This window comes from Equus caballus, chromosome 17, assembly GCF_041296265.1.
Source record: "Equus caballus isolate H_3958 breed thoroughbred chromosome 17, TB-T2T, whole genome shotgun sequence".
Lineage (NCBI taxonomy): Eukaryota > Metazoa > Chordata > Mammalia > Perissodactyla > Equidae > Equus > Equus caballus.
The window spans coordinates 44024830-44051131 of NC_091700.1; the positions used below are offsets into that span (position 1 = coordinate 44024830).

At 39.0% G+C, this 26302-nt stretch overlaps 1 long non-coding RNA gene across 1 annotated transcript; it reads right to left on the reverse strand.

The window, feature by feature from the left end:
- Positions 1 to 103: 103 nt before the first annotated feature.
- On the reverse strand, positions 104 to 25558 carry LOC102147947 (uncharacterized). Its single transcript, XR_288644.4, has 4 exons — positions 25359 to 25558; positions 6667 to 6886; positions 5179 to 5307; positions 104 to 366 (listed from the first exon to the last, which is right to left on the reverse strand). It is a non-coding gene; the product is annotated as an uncharacterized lncRNA (long non-coding RNA).
- Positions 25559 to 26302: the final 744 nt, after the last annotated feature.

The window sequence follows — 26302 nt, forward strand, 5'->3', positions numbered from 1 at the left end:
AGCACTTGAAATGTGGCTAAACCCAACTGAGATGTGCTGCAAATATAAAATGCACACCAAATTCCAAGTATTTAGCACAGAAAAAAAAATGATGTAAAATTTGTCATTAAAAAGGGTTGTATTGATTGCATATTAAAATGAAAACACGTTGAATATAATGGGTTTCTTCTTACTTTTTTAATGTGCCTACTAGAAAATTTAAAATCCCTTGGAGAGCTTGTATTTGTGGCTCACAGTATGTTGCTATTGGACAATACTGCTCTGGGGGCTAAACATGTCACCAATCCTGGAATGGTAATTCACTTCTTTTTCCACGGCTCCCCTGAATAAGTCTTCTTTTCGCTCTCTTCTCCATGTTCCTTTTCTCTGAAAAATAAGGGCAATTTGGAGAACTAGCCCTATCAGTTATTACAACACGTAAAACTTAAATTGTTATAGATATGTGATGCAGGTTCAAAAATCAATGTTGACATCATAAAATAGAATCCACTAATATAAACAAATACAAGTGGTACTTCAATAAATAACTAAAGTGGTATCTCAAATCAGTGGGGAAAATGTGAATAAATAGTTTTGAGATAACTGAATAGCCATCCAGAAAAAATGTAAGTTAGATCTAAACTAACACTTTATATGAGAATAAGTTCAAAATGGATCAAAGATTTAAATGTATACATAGGAGCCCTAAAACTACTAGGAAGAAAAGATGAGAGAATTATTTATAACCATGGCATGTGGAAGACCTTTCTAATAAAAATACAATATCTTAAAGCTTTAAACGAAAATAAAAAATTGGAAAAGGTGAGTATATGAAAAAATTTTAAATTCATGGCAAAAACCATTACAGGAAAAGTCAAAAGAAAAAGTACAAACTGACAAAATAGATTTGCAACCTTATCACATAGGACTCATTTAACATATTAGAGCTTCTACCAATTAATAAAAGACCAGCACCCCAATAGAAAATTGGCTTGTCTATTTACCATTTTCCACTTTAACATTTTTTTGAACCATCTAAGTATGTTACATTTTCAAAAGACTTAGTAAAATAAAAATTTTAAAAATTAGAGATTACTCCGGTTACTGTTTGAGTATGTTTCAATAAAAACCATTACACATACATATTGACTTGTGTGAGTGGATATTTTTTTAGAAACCAATAAATGTTAGTAGTTTTGTAAGCTGAGCTGACATAGTATGAAAATTAGTGCATGAACTAATAAGAAAGAAAATTGACCCAGGAACTGAAGAGGCAGTTTACACCCAGAGGTAATTGTAAGAACTTACACACATTATGTAACCACTTTTCCTTCTCCATCCCCAACTGTTACATTGACAGAAATTTTAGGAAAAGTCTTAGACTTCTAGTTGGGGCAAAATTGGATATTTAGGGAACTTTATTTAGTTCTTAGGAGGTAAGGTGATCCCAGCTGATATTTGGGTAATTAAAGAATAAAGCTAGTGCTTTATTCTAGAAGTCAGAAAACCTGGACTCAAAATCTGTCTGTGATGGCTAATAAAGACACACGAACACAAAATAAAATGACAGGAAGATCTGAATCTCCCCAGTATCCCAAGTGTCTAGTACAGGACCTGGCACAGAGAAAACAATCATTTCTAGTTCCTTCTCTTGTCTTTCTCATTCTGAGAATTTTTTTGTTTACATGACTGTCTTACCCAGACTATGAATATTTTTAAGCATGTATATTAGTTCCATTTGCCTGTACTGCATATATCAGGAAAAAATTCACATGGTTTAAACATGAGAAAGTATTATTTCCCTCTCATGTTAAAAAATGTCCAGACTTGAGAAGTCTTGGGCCAGTATGGTAGCTCCATTGCTGTCATCAGGGACCCCAGGCCCCTGTCATTCTGCTCACCAGCTTAGTACATGGCTTCCATTCTCAAGGTTGTTTCATGGTTCCAGATGGCTGCTAGAGCTCCAGCTATCAAACCCAGTGTGCATAAAATAACGAGTGAAAGAAGATAGACATAAAAGAGTATATGTTACATGTGGCAGTTATCAATTTATTGCCTCTCAGTTCTAAATCTATTCTTTTTTTGCCCTGCTTTGTGATTAGGTACTTGATCCTGTAAACATTCTCCTTTGCCAGTTCATTCAATATTATCAATGGTTCTGCTGGGACATTGCAAATCTGTAGCAGGAAGAAGGGCTCCCCTTCCCAATTCCAAGATACTGTTTTTGGTGTGCATGACAGCTGGCAGTTGGCATGTGGGTGGCTCACATTGGCAGCTCTCACAGACCCACACAGGCCTGTGTCCTCCAAGCGAGTTTGTCTACCAGCAAGCAGGCCATGGCAATGAGCCAGTTGTAGCCCATAACTTCCAGAAAGGTTCTTAGTCACCAGCAGGATGCCTGCTCCCTTGAGAGCCACACCCTTTCTAACCAGGTCTGCATCTCAGGGCCGAGGTGAGGCTTCTTGAAATCCCCATAGTCTTCCTCGATCCCTGGAAGCCCTAGAGGTAGCAGCTGCCATCTGTATTTGCTACCTTTGTCCTCCTTAGAGTCATCTTTTACCCATTTTTGTGGTTAACTATCTTTTACTAGCAAATAATTGTTTATACTAAATTTTCCCGGTTCAAATTACTGCTGTAGTTTCTGTCTCCTGATGGGACTCTGTCTGATTAACTATGTGATTCCATTTAGATAAAGTTCAAAAACAGGCAAAACTAATCTATGGTGATAGCAGTTCCCTCTGGGAAGGTCACTGACTGGGTCTGTCACAAGGGAGCTCTCTGGGATGCTAGGAATATTTCATATTTTAACCTGGATAATAGCTTCGTGAGTGTATGTCGATGTAAAAATCCATCGACGTATATGATTAATATTTGTATACCTTAATCTATGTAAATTATTCTTCAGTCATAACAATGAGAAAAAAATCTATGTTGAATGCTAGAAGAGGAGGTAAAGAGATGGATAAAAAGAGAACCCTTTATAACTGAACCAACCCCCCTTTAAGTAGTTTCCCAGTAGCGTCACACTGCAGGTACCCTGAATGCCATGCACCTGATCAAAACAACATGGTCATAACTAGCTGAATAACTAGTGACAGTGTGCCCAGCTCAAAATTAGGGTTCTGTTAGCTAAGGAGGAAGGAGAGTGCATGCAGGTGTAGGTGACTAGTAATCTCTGCCACAACAGGTTCTATATTAAACTTACTGAATATTTATTCAGTGATAGCCACAGAATTTAGCCCTGGGGATAGAACTATATACTAAACGGGCAAGGCCCCTCCCCTCATGGAACTAACAGTCTAAGACTTCTTAATTTAAAGAGCTCTTAGTAGACTCAAAAAATGTTTGTTGAATAAATATGTGAGTGACAAGGAAATGAATGAATGAATGACTAATGCATGTTTTAATGGGAATAAATTACTTAAGGAACTGCAACCATGGCTATAAACTTGAGAAGAGCATCTGCCTCACTAAGAAGTGAGCTATCTTTGACAGGCTGGTAGGGCTGATATGTTACACAAGAAAAGTCTTAGAAAGCTATAAATCACCCCACAGAAGTGATTTCTCAGTGGAGGCCAGAGCTGAAGTCCCTCTACTTGGAGTACAGACCAATATGCCACCCTTTCCAGAGCCTGGTTGGCTCTTCCGTATCTCCCAGACGTGTGGTTTTAAATAGAATTATTAAGGAAAGGCTTCAACTAAAAGGCACAGTAACCGAATTCCAGGGAAATACGTGCTGCCTGAGAGATAAGGAAGAATTTATAAGCCAAAGGCTTGTCAAGGAACAGTCCACCTTGGATAAGATCTCTGAGCCTCAAACTTGGGTTTAGCTGCAGGATATTCTGCACCTTTTTCAGGGCCTTCTGAGACACTTTTGGGAGTCTTATCACCAGGCAGCACACACACACAAAACTTCTTAATTTAAAGAGCTGAATTGGACAAGAGCCACTGCCTGCCTTGAGAGTGGGACATGACGATGACCACAGAGTGTGGGCTTGGGGATATCATTAGAGAGGGAAGAATAGGGGCATTATTTTGAAGGAATAATGTTCACAAGATGATGGGAGGAGAAGAGAAAAGGAGCCAGAATTGTTGTTTCAAATGTCACGAGTACATAATTCAAGAGAAAAGCCTGGCTAATAAGTATATCAAAAGGTGTTAGTATGGGAATATGTAGACATGGGTTGCCACGTTCTTTTTACAATGTCACTGTAATCCTGTATTGGAGCTGTTTTTAACAGGGTTTAATAAAAAAAAAATGGCCCAGAAGGATAAGGCTGCTGCCCCCTTGTTGTGTAGCTATGAGCAATGACCTATCCAAACCCAAGTTTTATCGACCCTAAAATGGAGGTTTATAATACACAACATGAATGGCTGCCAAAAAAAGAAAATTCCTTGGAGGATGATTAAACTTTATCTGCCAGGTAGGTGCTCATTCTTAAAAAAAAGTTTACAAATGAATCATAAATCATAAATTGCATTGCCATTTCCCATCTGGAAATCAGAAGTTCTAATAGGCACTAGCTATTTAACAAGTGCCTTGCATATAATTTCTATTCAAACCAGATCTTCTGTTGGGTTAGTCAATTCATTTTATAATGAGATGGAAATGTTCCTATAATGATGCCCAACTGTAATGGAAGGGTTTGTAATAGGATGCTATGGAATAAAGAATACAGAATCATGCTTTTGTGTGTTTAAATTATTCACTTATTTACATACCCTGACTCATTCTAAAAAAAGAATTTGAGGTGATTTGCAGCAGAAAGACAATAACATGATAAAATTTAAAGGAAAAAGGGAAAAAAAATTACCAGGGCCGAGATAAATTAGAAGAGTGGGTCATGACATGCAGGAAAATAAAATAAAGAAATGTATTCTGTAAGGGATTACACAGTTGCTATAATTTATTTCTGAATTTGTTTCTGAGCTTTCCTGAAACAAAGACAAAAGGAAGAGATGGACAGTTATGTAGTCCTTCTCATCTAAAGAGAAAAATAAAACTATACTATTTCTTCAGAAGGACAAAGAATCCAATGATCTGAGTTAGAGAATGAGTTATATAATCCTGGATAAGGCATCCAATGTTTTTGGGTATCTCTGATTCCTTAAAAATGAGATGCTGAAGGTCTTGACCAGGTGATTGAGTTTTAGCTAATGAAGTGAGTGGAAGCAATATGTAGCCCTTTTAGATCAAACCTTCCATGGGTGACCTCTTCTGTCTTCTCCTCTGCAGGCTGCAAGTCAATTCGGAGTTTCCCAGGTTGGGTTCTGTATTAAGCAGACTCTGAGATGGACGTTTGTTAGGGAGTGCCTAGGGATCAATACCTGTGGAAAGAAGGGGAAAACGTAGGATTGGGCAGAGGGACAAATTGAGCTGTGAAGCAGGCATTATGTCAGCCTTGGCTGACCCCTTGCGCTCTCAGGAGCTAAAAAAGCCTGTTAGAGTCAGCTCATGTGGGGCTGAAATGGCTAGTATGCCCATTTCAGTCAGTCCCCGGATGCAGGCCACTCTAGAGGGTGACCCTGGTCAGCTCTACAGAGCTCAGGCAATCCTTGAAGAGGATAACATCTGAAGGCACTTCCGAGAGCTGGAGCAACTAGTCCTTCTTTGAAAGGGCATCTGGGTGGTACATCTCTGTATCCACCCCACAGGGTGAATTTCAAAGTCATAAGCTAAACGTGGCCGAGTCCACCACGGCATCCCTACCTCTACTCTGTCAAATTGAACCACTTAAATTTAAAGGTTTATCTAGGGGCTGGCCCAGTGGTGCAGAGGTTAAATTCACATGTTCTGCTTTGGCGGCCCGGGGTTCGCCTGTTCAGATCCTGGGGGCAGACCTATGCACCACTTGTCAAGCCATGCTGTGGTAGGCTTCCCACAGATAAAGTAGAGGAAGATGGTCATGGATGTTAGCTCAGGGCTAATCTTCCTCAAAAAAATAAAAAATACAGCTTTATTTGTTACAGCAGCTAGTATTGTGTTAACACACACACAATCTTTAAACATGCCTGACACTTGAATAAAAGACAAAGTCTATAGTGCCTATGTACTAGAACGGATATTCCCACTTCATTAAATTGAGAGTTAATGCAGAGTCTGAACAGAAGGCTGTCTGTGAAGTTGACAGAATTTGTCTCCAAGGCCTGAACTTTCGTCCTGTGACTTTCCCATCCCCACAATCAGCCATTCTCCAGCTTACTTCATAAACCTAACAAGTACATTCATGCTTCTCACACTTGTTGCCTTTTGAAAAACCTTCTTTTATTATCTTCATAAACTCAGCACTACTTCTAACAAAAGTTACAGTGAGATTTTTTTCTGTGAAAAATGCATTTTTAACCCCAGAAATAGAGGGATGTAACCATTATATGGAATTTCACGCATACACAGGGGAAGATGAAGGAAATTTGGGGAAATTGGGGACCTAACCAATCTACTGGGAGGGTATATAGCTGTTTTATAAGATGAGTCCTCTTTTCAACTATATGGCTCCAAGCCTGAGTCCTATATGGCCTTAGGCTACACCAGCTAGGAATTAAAATGTGGTCAATTCATAAAACTTATCCATATTTATCTCTGAGGAGTCTTGTAGGAATTCTCAAGTAACCTTTCTATACTCTTCTACTCTAATCCCCTCATCGCTGGCGTCCATTGCCCAAGAACCCAGGTGAAGCACGTCTTACCTCTGCAGCTATAGTCATGCTGAGGAGGCTGGAATTCATGGCAAGCGCACTGTCTCTTTGATCTGTCCAAGTGCCCTGAGGTGTCGGTGTGGAGTACACTATCAGAGAGCTCTCCAGGTTGGAACTGCTGTCCCAGGTAGAAGAACAGAGACAGCGCCTCTCTCTTTACAGGTCTTCTCAAGTGAACACTGTTGTTTTACCCCACAGTCAGAAGAATCCCCTGTAAAAAGCAGTGCCTCATGAGAAGCTACGCAGATTTAGTGTAAAGCCCCTCATTCTACTAATGGTAGTCAGTTCTCAATTCTTGGAATTGAGTCAGCTGGGCTCGGCTGGGCTGTGGGAACCACTCTCTGGGAGACATGCCAAGCTATCATCTTTAACCCATTTTGTCAGCACAGGAATATACTCTTTCATTCTCATTTCTAAAAACCCTCATTCAAATTGACTCCTGGCAGCAGCTCTGCTAGATCATATCCAAACACATCTAAACCCCAGCTTAGGGTTAAGTTGCAGCTTGCACTACATATACAAAGAAGTAAATTTAAGAAACAGGGTAGTAATAATAATATTATCAGTATAATAATAGCCCACATTTATTGAGAGCTAACTATGCGCCAACCACTGTGCTAAATGCTTCTTAAGCATTTTCTGATTTAACTACTAACACACCCTCTGCAAAAGATATTATTCTTTTTCACCATAAAAAGGTGAACTAAGGTACAGAGAGTTAGTAACATGTCCAAGTTCACAAATTTAGGAATTTGTGAGCCTGGACATGAACCTCAAAGCTTAAGTTTACAACCACTCTCCTCTGCAGAGTCACAAGGCAGTGACCTTCAAGTTAGTATACCCCGTTTAAATAATTTGAGCACTCATTTCCTTAGATGTGGTTAGGGAGAATGTGTACAGCTTGGTTAGCCCTTCAGATTTTTCTCAACCAGATACTAAAAAAAAAAGTAATAGGAACTCTGCTAAGAACAGAACATCTTTCTGAGTAGGCTGCTGTGTGATTAAAGGCATCAGTATCCACCTGCTGTCTTTCACCGAATCTGATCATCCTTTAGGCTTAAAGTCTCTTGAATCTCTGGGAAATGCTAACACAAAGGACAGAGAACTCAGTAAAGAAGAGAACTCTGTTTCTGAGGGACTCCAGGAATTAGGAAGATGGGAAAATAATAGGGACGGATTGTGTAACCAAGAGGGGGAGTGTCCAAAATAAACTTCATTATCTAGCCCAACATAGATAATCTCGGATTATCCTGATCCTGGCTTCTTATCAGGCATTTTGTAGAGCTCACGTATTTGGAGTTTACCATATTCAATAGCTTCTTTCAATTCCCATGCTATGTGACATCTCTGCTATTAGAGGCCCTCTCTTTCTTCATGCTATCTCGCTCTCTCTCTCCCTACAACAACTCCTTTAATATCATTTGCTGCAGCAACAAATGATCCCCCAAATCAGTGGCTTATAAAACAAATATTTATTTCCTGTTCACATTACACGAGGGTTGCAGGTTGGTTACAGCTTGGTTGGGTCCACGTGTCTTCTCATTTTGGGATCCACGATGATTAGCTACCATCTGGACCATGCTTTTCTCATAGCAGAGGACAGAAACAAACAGATGAAAAAAAAAAAAAAAGAGCCATTTCGTGCTAATTAATTAAAACTTCCTTTTAGATGTGGTGTTTGTTATGCCTGTTAACAAATCCATTGGCTTAAGCAAGGGCATATACTTCATCTACCATGGTCGTGGGGAGCATGACAGATATGGAGAAGGAATGAATAATTGTGAGCAAATAATAAGATCTACACTAATTGGGTCTCTTCCAATTTCTCTGATCATGCTTACCCAGTCACAGAACCTGGCACTTCTCTCTCTGACCCTCTCAAAATGCTGTATGCTGTAGACGTCTATCCTTGCTGTCTTTTCCTCTCCCTTCACATGTTTTCCTTAAGCCAGCCTGTCCCTATCCGTGGTATCACCTACCAATACTCTCACATCTATATCTTTAGCACCATTTCTCTCCTTTATTTCAGGCTCATATTTTCCTTAGTATTGAATATCTCTATCTGAATAGCCCTCTGGTACTACAGACTCAAATTATTCAAAAACTAATTTATTGTCTATCCTATCCTGATATTCCCTAAATTCGTGATTTCCCTGCATGCTCTGAGTTGTCTACTACAACCACTAGTCCTGCTACATGTTAATCATGAGTATGAAGCCTTGCATCCTCTTACTCCTTCTCTCCCTAAATTCAAGCATCACAATAGCCTTCTTTCAGTGGGCCCCATTCTCCATCCCTACTGTCCTAGTCCATGCCCTACTGTCCTATCAGCAGTGAGTCACTTTAATGGGCTTCCAACCAGTCTTCCCTTTTCCAGATTCTCCCAATTTCAATTCCTCCTCCTACCATCAGAGTGGTCTAAAACACGAAATAATCATGATATTCCTGAGGTGACAATCCTCCACTAAGCCTCCGTCAGTGCAGTTCAAACTGTTGGAACCATTGGGGTCCATAGAGGGGTCTTATGGACTGACAAGGAGAGAAAGGATCGGCATTTGTACACTCCCTTCTCCTTATTTAGCCATAGAAGCTCTATTTTATAGGTGGGTACCACACATTATTTGAATAAAGGTTTCCTGAAATATCAAGCCAACAGACAAAAAGTACTTTGACAATCCCTCCCCTGTAGGATATAAGCAATTTGATTAAAGGTGTACAGTTACAGTCAGGCTTCAATCTCCTTTTCTAACTACACCTCTTCCCCAAATCTTACCTCATACACAGCCTCATCACCAGGACATCAGCTACACTGAAATACTCAATGTAGTTCCCTCAGCCCGAAGTGTTCTCTCCTTTTCTTCAATTCCAGCAAGACAACCCCTGCTCTGAATTATAAGATGAATCTCAGGTGAAGCCATCTCTGACCTGCCCATTCCCATCCCAGCGAGCCCAGGCAGTAGCTGTCCCATTTAAATCCCTCTTGAACGGCACATTTTACTCTACAGCTTTGCTTTGTCTGCCTTCCGGAGTAGTTGGGAGTTTCTTGAAGATAAAGCTATCTTACTTGCCCTTATATTCTTGGTGCTCTGCACAGTGTCTGGTACAGAGCAAGTGCTCAAATTATATTTATAATGGGACTGAATTAAAGCATTAATAGTAATAATGCACCCCATCCTTAAGCAGAGCCCTAGAAAATAGTGGTTGCTTTTTGGATCCCATAGTGGACATCTATCATTGTCAAGATCACCGAGTGGCTTTTGAATTCCCTTTCTATGTTTGGAGTTTCCTTTCAAGAAGAAAGCCAGAAATCACTCTCTTTGCTTCTCTTTTATTTAGAACATGGGCATGAAACCAAGACTGTACCCATCAGATGACTTCTTGTGAAACTGAGTTAGATGCAAATAACGTAAGGAAACGTGGTTTTATCTTTGGGTGAGAGGACAATTAAGGTGCTTGTCTTCTTAAGAATGGAAGTAGTGGAGACACTGATATCTGTCCTCCAGCACTATGGGTGTGTATTGGATCAACAATAAAGGAGTATACCCTGATGCAGCACCCATGGGTTTGAACCTGATTCTTTGCCCCTTCCAAAGTTTATTTTAATATTCTTAATAATCATGTCATGTCCTATATATCCGCTAAAATTAATCAACAGAAAAAGCCTAGTTCTGAGAGTTCATTCCTCATCAACCAGACTGTAATGCCCTCAAGGACTGTGCATCTTCTTCTCTGGTCCCATCTCACCCTTCTCCAAAATCCTTTTATGGAGGTTTCTGGAATTCACGGTCCATAATCATCAAAATCCCCTATACCTTCCATCTGGTTGTCTATATATTCTCTGTGCCTTCTTGCTTTAATTTAAAACTGGCTTTTCCCTGAGGCATTGCTTCTTCTGTAACCCTCTTCCAAACTCCTACTACCTTGGGGTCTAGAAGCAGCGTAGATGTCCTCCTTGTTCCTCATGTATCTTTCTAGACTATGGTCCCTCCCTTCTCCCTAAACCCATCCCAGTTTTGATGTTCATGCCATTAGATTATAACACCTACTATTCCAGTTATTAACAGATTGTCAGATCATTCCCCTCATATACTGAATATTTCAAACCTAGCTCACTGTCACTTTCTCCTAAATAACTCCTTTCATGACTCCTGGTTGTTTTAATACATATATGGATAGTTCTCCCATTGCCCTGGCCTCTGAGTTTCTTAACCTCTTCCAGTATTCTGATCTTCCACTCAATCTTAACCACCCACTTCCATTGTTATACCTTGGGTTTTTTATTTACCAATAACAGAGCACTCTCCATTATTTCATTTTAAGCATGCTGCTCTCCAACAACCACATCCTGTCTTTCTGTCTTGTTCTAAGACCCCACACCCAATTTTTTGAAATTCTTTGAGCCCTTAATCCATTGATCTTACCATGTTTCATTGTCCCTCATCTCCATTATATCTTTATTTCTCTATTTGCCCAGATTATACTCTATAGTCTCATTGTAATCACCTCCTTGCAGAAACCCTCAATATCCTTCTCTTCCTCCATTGTATTCTCCTTGAAGGATCCAGTTAAATTGGAAAATTACCTTGGGCAGGTGAGCATGGCTGGAGAAGGGAATAGGCTCTTACCAACTAACTTTAAATCCATGATCACTCACTTCAAGTGGGCCCTCGGGGCTGCCCAGATATCCTCCTATTTTTCCAAAGTCCCTTCACTCTCCTGCTCTCCTAGACATCTATTCACACCTACTTTTCTCTCTTTAAATGTCCAATATTCTCCCCCTACCATCACTTTCAGTTGATGACAATATTTTCTATTTCACCGAAAAAAACGTAAATATAAAAAAACTTTCCACGCACTACTACCCCAACATCTGCCTACCCACCTGCATCTATACCCACCTGATTGCCTTCTATTCTGTTAGTATTGATATCAGTCTCTGCTCCTGTGTAAGGCCAGCTCCTCTAACTTTGCACCTGATCTCATCTGCTCTCCCATAGTCAAGAGCATCTTCAACAATTATCCCCTCTCCCCTCTCTCCTGGGTTATTATTTTTTCATCTCTGCTATATCAAATATGTACAAATATGGTACAATTTCTTCCATCTTTACAAATCCATCCCTTGTCCTACGGTCTCGCATGATCATTTCTTTCTTTTTAAAGCAAAACTTGTCAGAAGAGTCTTGTAACTCACTGTTTCCTCATTCCCTTTTACTATTATCTCTTTTTTTAATTGAATAAACATTAGTTTATAACATTATATAATTTCAGGTATACATCATTATAATTCGACTTCTGTATACATTACATCTGTCACAATACAAATGACTACCTTTACCCATTTTATCCTCCCCCCACCCCTTTCCCCTCTGGTAACCACCAATCTGTTCTCTGTACACACACACACACACACACACAAATATATAAATATACATGTATCTTATCTTCCATATATGAGTGAGATCATCCAGTATTTGTCTTTCTTCATCTGACTTATTTCACTTAGCATAATTCCCTTAAGGTCCAGCTATGTTGTCACAAATGGAAAGATTTCATCTTTTTCGTGGTTGAGGGGCATTCCATTGTATATATATATATATATATATACCACATCTTCTTTATCCATTCATCTGTTAATATATGCACTCGGGCACATATATCTTTTTGAATTCATGTTCTTTGGATAAATACCCAGAAGTAGAATAGTTTGATCACGTGGTAGTTCTATTCTTAGTTTTCTGAGGAATCTCCATACTATTTTCCATAGTGGCTGTATCAATTTACATTGCCACCAGCAGAGCATAAGGGTTCCGTTTTCTCCACATCTTCTGCAACACTTGTTATTCTCATCTTTTTGATAATAGCCATTCAGGGGCTGGCCTAGTGGCATAGTGGTTAAGTTCACATGCTTCACTTTAGCGGCCCAGGGTTCACAGATTCAGATCTTGGGAGTGGACCTAGCACTGCTCGTCAAGCCAAGCTGTGGCACCAGCCCACATAAAGTGTAGGAAGATTGACACAGATGTTAGCTCAGCAACAATCTTCCTCAAGTAAAAAGAGGAAGATTGGCAACAGATGTTAGATCAAGGCGATTTTTTCTCACACACACACACACACACACAAAATAGCCTTTCTGACAGGCATGAGGTGGTATCTTACTATGCTTTTGATTTGTATTTCCCTAATAATTATCTTCTTCAGAAAAATGTCTGTTCAGATTCTCTGCCCATTTTTTCATCAGGTTGTTTGTTTTTGGTTGTTGAGTTGTATGAGTTCTTTATATATTTTGGGAATTAACCCCTTATCAGATTTGCAAATATCATCTCCCAATTGGTAGGTTGTGTTTTTGTTTTGTTGATGGCTTCCTTTGCTGTGTAGAAGCGTTTTAGCTTGATGTAGCTCCATTTGTTTATTTTTGCTTTTGTTTCCCTTGCCTGAGGTGATATATTCAAAAAACACTGCTAAGACCAATGTCAAAAAGAGTATTGCCTATGTTTTCTTCTAGGTTTTTGGTTTCGGGTCTTACATTCAAGTCTTTAATCTGCTTTGAGTTAATTTTTGTGTATGGTATAAGACAGTGGTCTACTTTCATTCTTTTGCATGTGGCTGTCCAGTTTTCCCAACACCATTTATTGAAGAGACTTTCTTTTCTCCATTGCGTGTTCTTGGCTTCTTTGTTGAAAATTAGCTTTCCATACATGTATGGGTTTATTTTTGAGCTCTCAATTCTGTTCCGTGTGTCTGTTTTCTGCCAGTATCATGCTGTTTTGATTACTATAGCTTTGTAGTATACTTTGGAATCAGGAAGTGTGATGCCTCTTGCTCTGTGCTTTTTTTCTCAGGATTTCTTTGAATACTTGGGGTCTTTGGTTGTTCCATATAAATTTTAGGCATCTTTGTTCTATTTCCTTGAAAAATGTTATTGGAACTTTAATAGGAATTGCATTGACTCTGTAGATTGTTTTAGGAAGTACAGACATTTAACTATGTTGATTCTTCCAATACATGAGCACGGAATGTCTTTCTATTTCTTTGTGTCTTCTTCAATTTCTTTCAACAATGTTTTATAGTTTTCAGTGTGTGGGTTATTCACCTTCTTGGTTAAATTTATTCCTAGATATTTTATTCTTTTTGTTGCAACTGTAAATGGGATTGCTTTCTTGATTTCTCTTTCTGCTATTTTGTTGTTAGCATATAGAAACACAATAGATTTTTGTGTGTTATTTTGTAACCAACAACTTTACTGCATTTGTTTATTATTTCTAATTGTGTTTTGGAGGATTCTTAAGATTTTCTATATATAAAATCATATCACCTGCAAACAGTGATGTTTTACTTTTTCCTTTCCAATTTGGATGCCTATTTCTTCTTTTTCCTGCCTAATTGCTCTGGCTAGGACTTCCAATACTATGCTAAATAAGAGTGGCATGAGTGCGCATTCTTGTCTTGTTCTTCTTCTTAGATGGATAGTTTTCAGTTTTCTACTATTGAGTGGATGCATCATCTATGGCCTTTATTGTGTTGAGGTACTTTCCTTCTATACTCATTTTACTGAGAGTTTTTGTCATATGATCATTTCAATAGATGCAGAGAAAGCATTTGACAAGATTCAATGTGCATCTATGATAAAAACTCTCCATTATCTCTTGAACTCACTGCAGGTATGTTTTCATTCTCACTGATCCCCAAGCTACTCTGTCAACCACCAAGACTTACACCTTGTAAAATCCAACAGCATTTCCTCTTCCTCATGCTACATGACCTATTAGCAGCACCTGTTACTGATAACTTCCTCCTTTTTTGAAACACATTCCTCACCTGGATTTAGGCACATTACTCTCACTTCTCCTTCTACCTGATTGAACTTCCTTTCTCAGTCTCCTTTCTGATTCTCTTTCGTCTCCCTGATCTGTAAACATTTAGAATGTCCCAGGCTGTCTTTGGACCACCACTCTCATCTATCTCCACTTCTCCCAGGTGATTGTCTCTAATCTCATGACTTTCAGTAACACTTTTCAGCACAAATGTCACAGTTTTCATAAAATCCATCAAGGCCCAACATGATCTGGTCCTCACCACTTTTTTGACCTCAAATCCTATTATCCTTGTCCAGATCTCCAGTGCCAGTTCTCCCTCAGAACATTCTACACCATTCCTTGAACATGACATGCATGCTCTCAGGTCAGGGCCTTTGCACTTACAGTGTCCTCAGTCTCAAAAGGTCTTAAATGTGCACATGGCTACTGTCCTCACTTCTTTCTAGTCTGTGATCAAATATTGTCTTATCATGATGTTTCCCCTAGACACCCAAGGTAAAATACAATACTCCCCTTACAACCCAGAACTCATTATTTTTTTATCCTGCTTTGGAATTCTTTATTAAATCTATCAACATCTGACATTTTACTAATTTTATTTATTTGCTTGTTTGTTAATCCCCTGTTGTCTCCCTCCCTGAAGGCAGGGGATACATCAGTTTGTAATTCTGCTATCTCCAGCTCCCAGTTCTGGGCAGGTGAAATATTTGTTAAACAAATGAATGAATAATACATTCCTTTTCTGCTTAAACAGTCTTGAGTAGATTCTATTTTATGTTAATGTACAGGGTGATAAAGGCTGCTACTCTCCCAGAAGCTTCTATATCCTAGAAAAATAAATTGCTGTAGCTTCTAGCCCTGCCTTTGATTGCTTGAGATCCTATCTCATCCTTTCCTTGGACTCATTTTGTTAGAGCTACTCCTAGGTGCTTTATCTAAAATGAATGCCCTGATATCTCTAAACAAGGGTGAGGAACATTTTTTAGTAGTAAATCTGTGTAGATTCCTTGAAAACATTCAATATTAAACAGAAACCCTTTTAAACTAAAAACAAATAATAATAATTGATTGAAATCAAAGCTATGTAGTTGACTTGCAAAAGTGAAAGCCATAGTGCTGGTCTACACAGTATTTGAGCTTTCGATAATCTTTCAGAGAAAGCTGAATAATTTCTTAAGGAGGAAATGTTGAGTCATAAAAGGATGTCTAGATATCTACGTAGTTCTGAAAACAACTCAACCTATCCATAAAATCAAGTAGTAAAAGCTAGTTTCCTAGAAAGATATTTGCAACAACCTCCTCCCGTCTCTCTCCTTTTCTCTTTCACTCCTGCCTAACTTGCCTTTGAAGATACTCTCCTCCTGGTTCCCCCTTCCAGGATCTATATCTGGCTTTAGTGCTCCCTCAGGCCTGCTTGGAATTAGTATATTCCCTCTAGGCATGAGGTATTCCAATAGAGTAGCCACTACCCACTTGTGGTTATTTAAATTAAAATTAACTAAAAGCAAATAAAATTAAAAATTCAGTTCTTCAGCTATACTAGTAACATTTCAAGTGCTCAGTAGCCACATACGGCTCATGACTACCATATTGGACAATACAGAATGTTATAGAACATTTCCATCTTCGCAGAAAGTTCTGTTGGACAGCTCTTCTCTAGACCCTCAGGATCCCACTTCTAGAATCCTAACTGATATTTTAATATATTCAGTCTTCAGCCTTTGCCTCAGATTACAACTCCCACTGCAGTTCCAGCCCCTATAATACATAATATTAATACAGGGTTCTAATAATAATTATTAATCATAATACAGGGCTTGGTCAGCCCTTTGTCATAACAAAGCAGAGATTAGATAACGCCGAATCCGCTCTAAGATCTTCATTTCCACTGAGCCTGGTGATGAAGTTAAAATCACACTTTTCTTGAGAACGGTGAAAAGTACTAATCGAAGGGGAATCTGCTGTATAGGAGAAGAGGCAAAGTACCAAGATTGGAGGAAATAGGACTTTGGTAGTAAATTTCTGTGAAAGTATGCAGGTAATAAAACTTCAAGGGGGCGGCAGGCCCGGTGGCACAGCGGTTAATTTTGCACGTTCCAATTCTCGGTGGCCCGGGGTTCACCAGTTTGGATCCCGGATGCGGACATGGCACCAGTTGGCAAAAGCCATGCTGTGGTAGACGTCCCACATATAAAGTAGAGGAAGATGGGCACAGATGTTAGCTCAGGGCCAGTCTTCCTCAGCAAAAAGAGGAGGACTGGCAGTAGTTAGCTCAGGGCTAATCTTCCTCAAAAAATAAAAAATAAATAAAACCTCAAGGGAGGGAGAGAGACTAATCAAGAAAAAAAAAAGAGACAGGTTCATGGAATAGTTTGCTTCCTTGTCATCACAGGAGAGTACAGTCATGGGTCACTTAACGACGGGGATACGTTCTGAGAAATGTATTGTTAGGCCATTTCATCATTGTGTGAACATCATAGAGTGGACTTATGCAAACCTAGATGGTAAAGCTTACTACACACCCAGGCTATACAGTATAGCCTATTGCTCCTAGGCTACACACCTGTACAGCACGTTACTGTACTGAATACTGTAGGCAACTGCAACAATTGTAAATATTTTTGTAACTAAACATACAAAAAGTACAGTAAGAATATGGTATAAAAGATAAAAAATGGTATACTTGTATAGGGCACTTACCAAGAACAAAGCTTGCAGGACTGGAATCTGCTCTGGGTGAGTCAGTGAGTGGATGAGAAGGCTAGGACATTACTGTACACTACCGTACACTTAGGCTACACTACATTTATAAAAATATTTTTCTTTCTTCAATAATTAAAATTAGCTTACTGTAACTTTTTTACTTTGTAAACTTTTTATTTTTTTTAATTTTTGACTGTTTTGTAGTAACACTTAGCTCAAAACACAAATGCATTGTACAGCTGTACAACAATATTTTCTCTCTTTATATCCTTATTCTATAAGCTTTTCTCTATTTTTATTTTATTTTGTTTTATTTTATTTTTTTAAGGATTGGCACCTGGGCTAACAACTGTTGCCAATCTTTTTTTTTTTTTCTGCTTTATTTCCCCAAACCCCCCCCGTACACAGCTGTATATCTTAATTGCAGGTCCTTCTAGTTGTGGGATGTGGGACGCCACCTCAGCATAGCCTGACGAGTGGTGCCATGTCCGCACCCAGGATCCGAACCCTGGGCCGCCTCAGCGGAGCACACAAACTTAACCACTCGGCCACGGAGCGGCCCCTATTTTTAAAATTTTTAATATTTTTTTACTTTTTAAACTGCTTTGTTAAAAACTGAGACACAAACACATAGATTAGCCTAGGCCTGCACAGGGTAAGGATCATTGATATCTCTGTCTTCCACCTTCACCTTTTGTCCCACTGGAAGACCTTCAAGGGCAGCAACACACACGAAGATGTCATCTCCTATGATAATGGTGACTTCTTCTGAATACTTCCTGAAGGACCTGCCTGAGGCTCTTCTTGAGGAGGTGTCACTCTTTTCAGAAATATACACATGGTAGTTTGCTTGGTTTGTTTCTTTTTATCATCATGGATCTGTTTTCAAGCAGATAACGCATCATGAACATTCCTCTCTATTAATGAAAGCTTTTGGTGTTGGGTTCCATGTAAACTTTACAAGGAGCTTGTTAAGGCCTGCAAAAGCTTCTGCTAAACCCTTCATTGTGAATTTTCTTGGGAGTTCTTCTCTTTTTCTCCTGGAGTTTCCTATTCTCTTGCGTCTTCTTCAGCTATGCACTCTTGTTCCAGTTCCAACAACTCCTCATTAGTCAGTTCCTCAGGAGCCACCTCTAGGAGCTCCTCAGTGTCATCCTCATCCACGTCCAGGTTCAAGTTGTTCGCCATCTCAACCACCTCAACCACAGCCTTGCTGATTTTTGTGGCCTCCTCATCCTTGGCAAATCCTTTGAAGTCATGTATGAACCTCTTGAGTGTCTTCTTCCAGATGCCATTCATACCTTCCTTGGTGACATCATCCCAAGCCCAAGCGAGGTTCTTAATGCAGTCATAGATCTTGTAATCCTTCCAGAATTGCATCAGTGTCTTCTCAGTGTCTTCGTCAGTTGCAACAAAGCCTGGGCAAAATTGCCCTCAGGTAGAAGTCCTTAAATGCTGCTATAAATCCTTGATCCCTTGGATGGATCAAATAAGTGGTGTTTGGAGAGAGAAATACCACTTTGATATAAGGATGAAGATCATCAATAAAAAGGATGTCCAGGGATATTATCAGTAATAAACAAAATCTTAAAAGGTCTGTTATTCTCCAAACAGTACTTCTCCACTTCACTGGCATAGCAATTCAGGAGGGCACCTTGGAAGAGGAGCTGGGTCATCCATGACTTCCTATTGCTCCTGTAGCACACTGGCGGTGTGTGCTTATTGATATGCTTGAAGATCCTGGGATTCTCTCTGTGCCAGATCACAAAGAGTTTCAATTTGTTGCCTGCAACATTGCCCCCAAGCAAGACTTATCCTGTCCTCAAAAGCCTTGAAACCTGGCATTGACTTGGCCTCCATATGGCATTTCAGGCATTTGCTTCCAGAATAGGGAAGTTTCATCCATATTGAATATTTGCCCTAGCAATTAATTTTCCTCCACAACCCGCACACTAGAGTTTCCAAAACTTCTTTAGCTGCCTTCACATCAGTACTCACAAACTCAACACTCACTTTCATGTCATGCAATGAATAACGATTCTGGAATCATTTAAATCACCCAGAACTTGTAGTTAATTCAACATCATAGTCAGGTTCAGCCTTCTTCTTCAACATTGCCAACAAACTTCTTGCTTTGGCCATGATTGTCATGGTGCATAAAGGGATGTGCTTCTGTGTCTGGTCTTCAGTCCAGGTTATTAGAAGTTTCTCCACATCTGATATAGGCCCTTCTCGAATTTTGGTTGGTCTCATTGCCTTCAATGGGGAAGATCCTTTAACAGCTTCCATCTCTGTTTTTGTTTTTCAAGATCATAGCTGTGGCAAAATGAGACATATCTGACTGGAGAGCAAAAATCATCACTTGTTTTCCAGCTTCACAGACCTTAATCACATTTAATTTTGTTTCCAGGTCAATCACTGAATCACTAGAAACACCAGCAGTGGATTTTTTTGCACTTAGGGGCCATGATGAACAAAACAGCACAAGATTAAATCAAGCACAAGAGAAAATGATGCAATCAAGAGACACAGTAAATATGAGATGTATGAGGCTGCTGCCGGCATAACACAGCATACTGTATTACAGTAAACTTTTTTTATAAGTAGAAAGAGTATGGTCTAAAATAATGATAAAAAGTATAATATAATAAATACATATACCAGCAACAGAGTTGTTTATTATCATTATCAAGTATTATGTACTGTACATAATTGTGTATGCTATGCTTTTATACAACTAGGCAGTGCAGTAAATTTGTTTACACCAGCATCACCACAAACACATGAGTAATATGTTGTGCTAGACATTACAACAGCTATGACATCACAAGGTGAAAGGAACTTTTCAGCTCCATTATAATCTTATAATACTGCATATAATGTTGTATATACAGTCCATCATTGACCAAGATGTCATTATGCAGCGTAAGACTGTAATGAGAATCTGACTCAGTGGAGTCAAAGGTTTTGCTCATATCTGGGCTGCATAGTCCACTATCTGTGCTATGACAGAAAGACCCCTGCTTTATGAAAGTAGTGTTGTCATGAGGAGAATAAAAAGCAGTAAGTGAAGGCAGGGACACTTCTTGGGCAAAAGTCTGGGTAACAGTTTTGGCTGGGTTTGTGCTCCTAACCCAGTCTTGAAGGGGAAGAAAAATGACTAATATATAATGAAGCTAACCCCTTCCTGGTCTAGAGAGAGCGAGCTACTGGGTAATGTTTGGAATTCCTGCTTAGAAAGAAAACTAAGATACCCAGGAGGCAGTCTGGGAGAAGGCAGATTGCTCCCTCCCCCAGAGAGGTGCTGACTGTGGGTTTCCAAGTGGTATAGGCCACTGCACCTTAGATTGCTCTCCACGACATTTAATATCACCTGAGAGGAGAGGGTTTTCCAGGACCCAGGGATAGAATAGAGGTGCAAATGGAGGAGATTAGCTTATTTACCAAAAAACTAGGTCTTAAGTGAAAGAATTGGGTTTTAATTATAGAATGTCAGGCATCATGGAAGATATGAAAAGGAGGCCTCAGCAATTCTCATTTCCAAAATTCATGCCACAAAGTCCACTTCTAAGTTCTAAACTGTCCACTTTCCTCCCAACCCCCAGAGAAGGCAAGGGTTGAGCAACCATGCTGACCACTGCAACCATTCTACTACTGGATGTTCTCAAAATGTAAGTGGACAGAGGCCATAAATACTCCAGGTTGCTTTCAATTCAAGCAACAAGTTTCAATAAAGCTAAATTTTTATATCATTCCTAGCATCAAATCCATTTATTAAATGCTACAAATGGAATTCAGACTATTAAAAAATGTACAAAAGTTGTGGCTAAGCTTCTCTGTGAAATAAATTAGAAATTCATTTCAACATAAGGTACAAGCCACTTTTGCTCTGGGCCAATATCTCTAATCTGTGCAGAATTTCCTTTTGAGACATAGGGATACAAAGGCAAAAGGAAGGGAGGAAGGAAAGAAGAAGAAAGGGAAGGAGGGAGGGGGAGAAGAAGGAAGAAAGAGTCTAGACCTTAAAATCTTCAATGCTTTGTAAAGCTCAGTTTCTTCATTTCAGAAACCTGGCAAGGAACTATTGATTTTCCGAGAGAGAAGCAAGGATCAGTTCATTCCTTGAGGCAATTAATGACTTTGCTATTTAACATTTCTCAAGGGCTTATCAGGCATTTGTTGCATGGAACCTTTCCCAATAGTAGAGCACCGGATCAAGGCCAAAACACAGAAAGCAGAGGAAATATTAGCATGGGCTGAAGACATGTGTATGTGTCTGGACTGGTTTGTGTGGCCGAGGTAAAGATATCATCATTCTGATCCTTGTCCTGACTACCTGCTCTCAGTGTCAACCTCCTGAGCTTTGAGAAACCGTTTGGGTGAAAATGAATGGCATAAATCTGCCATAAATGAAGCACTTATTAAGGAAACAGTGCTGTGTTAGCTTCTCTCACACACATGATTTATAAATGCTTTACAACAATATTGAGGGGCGGGTATTATTTACTGTTCAATTTTCAGATGCAGAGTATTTATGTAATGTGTCCAGGTTGCACAGTTTTATAGAGTAGAGCTAGATTCAAACCCAGATTTTTAATTCTAATCCCACATTGTTTCATGGGAATTAGAATTGTCCTCATTGTAAACAACATATAGGGATTTACTCCTTAATTACAAATCTCTTCTGAATAACTGTAACTTCAAAAAAATCTCAAAAAGACAGATGCGTGTGATATCAGTATCATGATGGAGTGAGCTCTTCCCTTAGACTCTCCCCTCTAAGATACAATGAAAAGGACATTCATAAACCAACAGAAGACATTCACACAACACAATAGACGTCTGAGAGACCCACACAGCCATATGTCTGAAAGTGGAGATGCTGGATCGCCCGGAGGAAGTGGAAGGAGGTAAGGGGATCTCCTCTCCATCCCCAGCAGCAACCTCGGGTGCAGGACTGTGCACTGTGCTGAAAGGAGAGTGGGGAGGGGGTCTCTCTGCAGGAATGCCTTCGCTGTCTGAATTGCCTCCCAGATCTGGGAAAGCTCCACACAGAGGAGGCTAAGCCAATGCAGGGGTGACTTCATCAAGCCAGCATCCCAGGAGGGCAGATAGTGAGGGCAGAGCCAGAACATCCCTGGGATTGTGCACAGGAAGGAAAGCATCCCTCCCCTTGCCTGGTGCACCTGCATGGTTGGTCGGCCAGAGCAAGGGACCCCTGCCAGAGCACCTGCGTATACATTAGTAAAGCAGCAATTGTGAGCAGACAATTGTAGATGGGACCTTTCAGCATAGATTCCAAAGCACAGGCACAGATGCCAGAGATTGCAGACGGCTCAGAATACACAGCTCCTGCCCACTCCCAGTGGCGGCAGATAGAATCTGCTACTAGAGACTACCAATACCTGAAGACATAAATCCACCCCATCAAGTAATATGAGGACATATATTAATACTCCAGACGAGAAATAAAATGACAACCACTCATAAATCAATCCTGAAGGCACAGAAATTTACAATCTAAGTGACAGAGAATTCAAAATAGCTATCATATAAAAACTCAATGAGTTACAAGAAAATTCGGAAAGACAAAGCTGGTTCTTTGAGAAGGTAAACAAAATGGACAAATCCTTAGCCAAACTCACTAAAAAAACAAGAGAGAAGGCTCAAATAAATAAAGTTAGAAAATGAAAGAGGAGAAATTACAATGAATACCACCGAAATACAAAGAATTATAAGAGAATACTATGAAAACTATATGCCCATAAATTGGAAAACCAAGAAGAAATGGATAAATTCTTGGACTCATACCACATCCCAAAACCGAATCAAGAAGAAATAGAGAATCTGAACAGACCAATCACAAGTAAAGAGAGTGAAACAATAATCAAAAACCTCCAAAAAAATAAAAGTCCAGGACCAGATGGCTTCTCTGGAGAATTCTACCAAACACTCAAACAAGACTTAATAGCTATCTTTCTCAAACTATTCCAAAAAGTCAAAAAAGATGGAACACTTCCTAACACACTTTACAAGGCCAACATCACCCTGATCCCAAAACCAGACAAGGGTAACATAAAGAAGGAAAATTACAGGCCAACATTGCTAACGAACATACATGCAAAAATCCTCAACAAAATATTGGCAAACCAAATACAGCAATACATTAGAAGGATCATACACCATGATCAAGTAGGGTTTATACTAGGGATGCAGGGATGGCTCAACATCTGTAAATCAATCAATGTGATACACTACCTTAACAAAATGATGAATAAAAACCACAGGATCATCTCAATAGATGCAGAGAAAGCAGTTGACAAGATCCAACATCCAATTATGATAAAAAGTCTCAATAAAATGGGTATAGAAGGAAAGTACCTTAACATAAGAAAGACCATATATGACAAACCCACTGCCAACATCATACTCAATGGGGAAAACTGAAAGCCATCCCTCTGAGAAAATGAACAGGACAAGGGTGCCCACTGTCACCACTCATTCAACATAGTACTGGCAGTTTGGGCCACAGAAATTAGGCAAGAAAAAGAAATAAAGGGTATCCAAATTGGCAATGAACAAGTGAAACTCTTCCTGTTTGCAGATGACATGATTTTATATGTAGAAAACCCTAAAGAATCCATTGGAAAACTAGTAGAAATAATCAACAACTACAGTAAAGTTGCAGGGTACAAAATCAACTTACAAAAATCAGTTGCATTTCTATACTCTAATAATGAGCTAACAGAAAGAGAACTCAAGAATATAATCCCATTTACTATAGCAACAAAAAGAATAAAATATTTCACAATAAATTTAACCAAGGAGGTGAAAGACCTATCCAATGAAAGCTATAAGACATTATTGAAAGAAATTGATGATGACATAAAGAATTGGAAAGATATATATATATATATATATATATATATATATCTTTATCAAAGACATTTATATATCAAAATATATACAGAACTTACACACAACTCAACAACAAAAAAGCAAACAACCCGATCAAAAAATGGGCAGAGGACATTTTTCCAAAGAAGACATACAGATGGCCAATAGGCACATGAAAAGATGTTCAACATCACTAATTATCAAGGAAAGGAAAATGAAAACTACACTAAGATATCACCTTACACCCGTTAGAATGTCTATACTCACCAAGACAAAAAATAACAAATGTTGTAGAGGATGTGGAGAAAAGGGAATCCTCATACACTGCTGAAGGGAATGCAAACTGGTGAAGCCACTATAGAAAACAGTAAAGAATTAAGAATAGAACTACCATATGATCCAGCTATTCCACTGCTGGGTATTTATCCAAAGAACAGGAAAACACCAGTGCATAAAGATATATGTACCCCTATGTTCATTGCACTATTATTCACAACAGTCAAATCATTGAAGCAACCCAAGTGCCCATCAATTAACGAATGCATAAAGAAGACATGGTATATATATATGCAACAGAATACTGCTCGCCTATAAAGAAAGACAAAACTGTCCCATTCGCAACAACATGGACAGACCTTGAGGGTATTATGTTAAATGAAATAAACCATACAGAGAAAGAGAAACACCATATGGTTTCACTCATATGTGGAAGATAAACAAACACATGGACAAAGAGAACAGATTAGTGGTTACCAGAGGGAAAGGGGGTTGGGGGTGGGCATAAAGGGTAAAGGAGTGCATTTATATGATGACTGATAAATAATAATGTACAACTGAAATTTCACAATGTTATAAACCATTATCCCCTCAATACAATAAAATAAGCAAAAAATTTTAAAAATAAGAAAAAAACCTCTCAGAAGAATTATACTCAGAAGAAAATACTGTTAAAGAATATCTTTCTATATATTTACTTATAATGTAAACTTTTCACAGAAATTATTTAAATAGAGAATCAAATAGAATATTGCACTGTACTGGATGGCAGGGACATACAGTACTCCTAGCACTCTGCCAAGTTGTCTCCAAAAGTCACAGGAATTCCTGGTCAGGTTTATAGACCTACTGAATGCTTAGGAATTTTCAACTGGAGAGAAACCTGAACATTTCATTCCATAAAGGCATAAAAGCTAGTGAATGAAGTGGGATTGCAGAGTGCAGGACCTGCAATTATCAAGACACACTGCTCAACACTTAGAATTGACTTACCTTTAGTGTTGCAAGACAGTCCCTTACAGACATTCCTTCTGAGAGCTACAATATAAGCCATAAGTGACCTGAGGGAAGGGAAGTAGGCATTCTGCCATCTCTCACACACCGAAATGGGACAACCAAGTTACTTTCAGCATGAGGATGGCTCCAGAAGAGCTCACACCAACTGGTTACTGTTCAGCAAAAGTTTCCTGGAAGCATCTCACGGGAAGTAGAAAGCATTTCCTGAGAAAACAATGGGAAATACGTCATGATGTGGTGAACCACTCTCGTGATTCACTCACTTTTTTTCCTTTCCTCAAGCCAAATAGTTCAAAAGATTGCTTGCTATTATTCTTAGCTGCTAGGATGTAGCTTCCCGCTCTGTTTTCATCACTGATAGTGATTGCCGAGAGGAAAATTTGTTCAAGAAAATAACTTGTCAGAAGCTAATGCGTGTCACAATCATGGAAAGTTCTGTGAAACTCCAGAAATAGAAAATTTTGTTTTGGGAAATGCATTTACCTTCAGATTTGAAGAGATATGATCCAATAATAGTTGAATATCTACTATATGGTAGGCACTTTATAAATATCATTTGATTTAATGTTGCAACAACCATGAGAGAGAATTACCGTTATCTTCACTTCACATGTGAGAAAGCTAAGCTCAGACTGTTTCAAGAAATTGCTAAGATCACATAGCCAGTAAACAGTAGAAATGCATTTTGGTTTTTTATTTTTAAATTTTTATTGAGGTATAACATTCATATAGTAGTAACATGCATAAACTAATGCACTAATCTTAAGTGTACAGTTAATAATTATTACATGTGTATATACCCATGTTACTGCCATTTAGCTCAAGAAGTAGAGAATTTTCACACTGCAGGGAGTTTCTTCTTGGCTTTTTCTATTTCATATGCAACCCAGAGGTAACGTCTATTCTGACTTCTATAAACA